This window comes from Aphanomyces invadans (genome assembly GCF_000520115.1).
Source record: "Aphanomyces invadans strain NJM9701 unplaced genomic scaffold supercont1.53, whole genome shotgun sequence".
Taxonomy (NCBI): domain Eukaryota; phylum Oomycota; class Saprolegniomycetes; order Saprolegniales; family Verrucalvaceae; genus Aphanomyces; species Aphanomyces invadans.
In genome coordinates this window covers 34,021-35,150 of record NW_008580198.1, presented here as the reverse complement: position 1 = coordinate 35,150, position 1,130 = coordinate 34,021, and positions in this window count along the sequence as shown.

The following is a 1,130-nucleotide window of genomic DNA, read 5'->3' as shown; positions in this document are numbered from 1 at the left end:
ATCGAAAGACAGCACACGAGCATCGTGGACCCTTGACCGAGACGAGTTCATTGTCACGGCGCTCCAAGCTCAGGTAGCCAAAGGCAAGCGATCCGACTCCGGATACTAGTGGAAGAGGAAGCGTGGGCCGAAGTGACAGCGGCATTCAACGAGCACTTTGGCACCTCGTATCACTCGTTGAAGGTGAAGTCACGACTCGACTGCGTACGTGATATTTGACTTCAAGCACTTCTAACAACGTATAGCTCAAGCGTGAATACAAAGACGTCAAGTACTTGCGCGAAAACTCTGGGTTTAGGTGGAACGAAGAGCTGGGCCTGCCTACTGCACCAGATGACGTCTGGGCTGCTGTTCTCAAGGTACTTGCTTAACAGGGGCTCATCTGACCTTCTATGTCAAGGCAAGCCCATCATGCAAGAAATTTCGGTTCACACCGTTTCCGCTCTACGAAAAATTGGCCATCCTGCTCGACGGAGCGTACGCGGACGGGCGATTTTCTTCGATGCCACTGGGCTCCATCGAGCAACGTGACAACAGTGCCGTGGTACAAGCGACCGGTGGCATAGGACTTCGAACGCGTGTAGACATGTCCAAAGACTACGACAACTCCGACAGCAGCACCGACGACTCATCTCCCCCACCAAAGAAGCTCAAGCAGAAGGTGAACAGGGACCGTCGAAGCGCTGGTGCCGTGATTGGCGATGCAATTTCAAAGTTGGTGGACGTCCAAGCATCCAAGGCAAACCACCAGCAAGACCCACACGACAGAGTGACGCAAGCGATTGATTGTCTCATTCAAAACTACAGCCATTTGGACAGCAGCGTTCTCGCAAATCTGGCTGATATGATGGGCAAGGATTCAATGCGACCATTTATATGGCGCTTCGTGGACCAGCGCGCAATACATGGATAGCCAAGAACAGCAATTTATTGACAAAAACACACTTTTCTTGAGCATTAGTCCATTGTTAGACGGTTGTACTGCTCCCACATCGCCGCAGCAATGCTATCACGCAAAAACCCAGCACAGCAGTGTGCTGCTCGGTTGGAGGAGAATATTTTGCCACACCAGTTTTGCTGACGAACACACCGGTTTTCCTGACGCACACACCAGCTTTGCTGACGGTCAC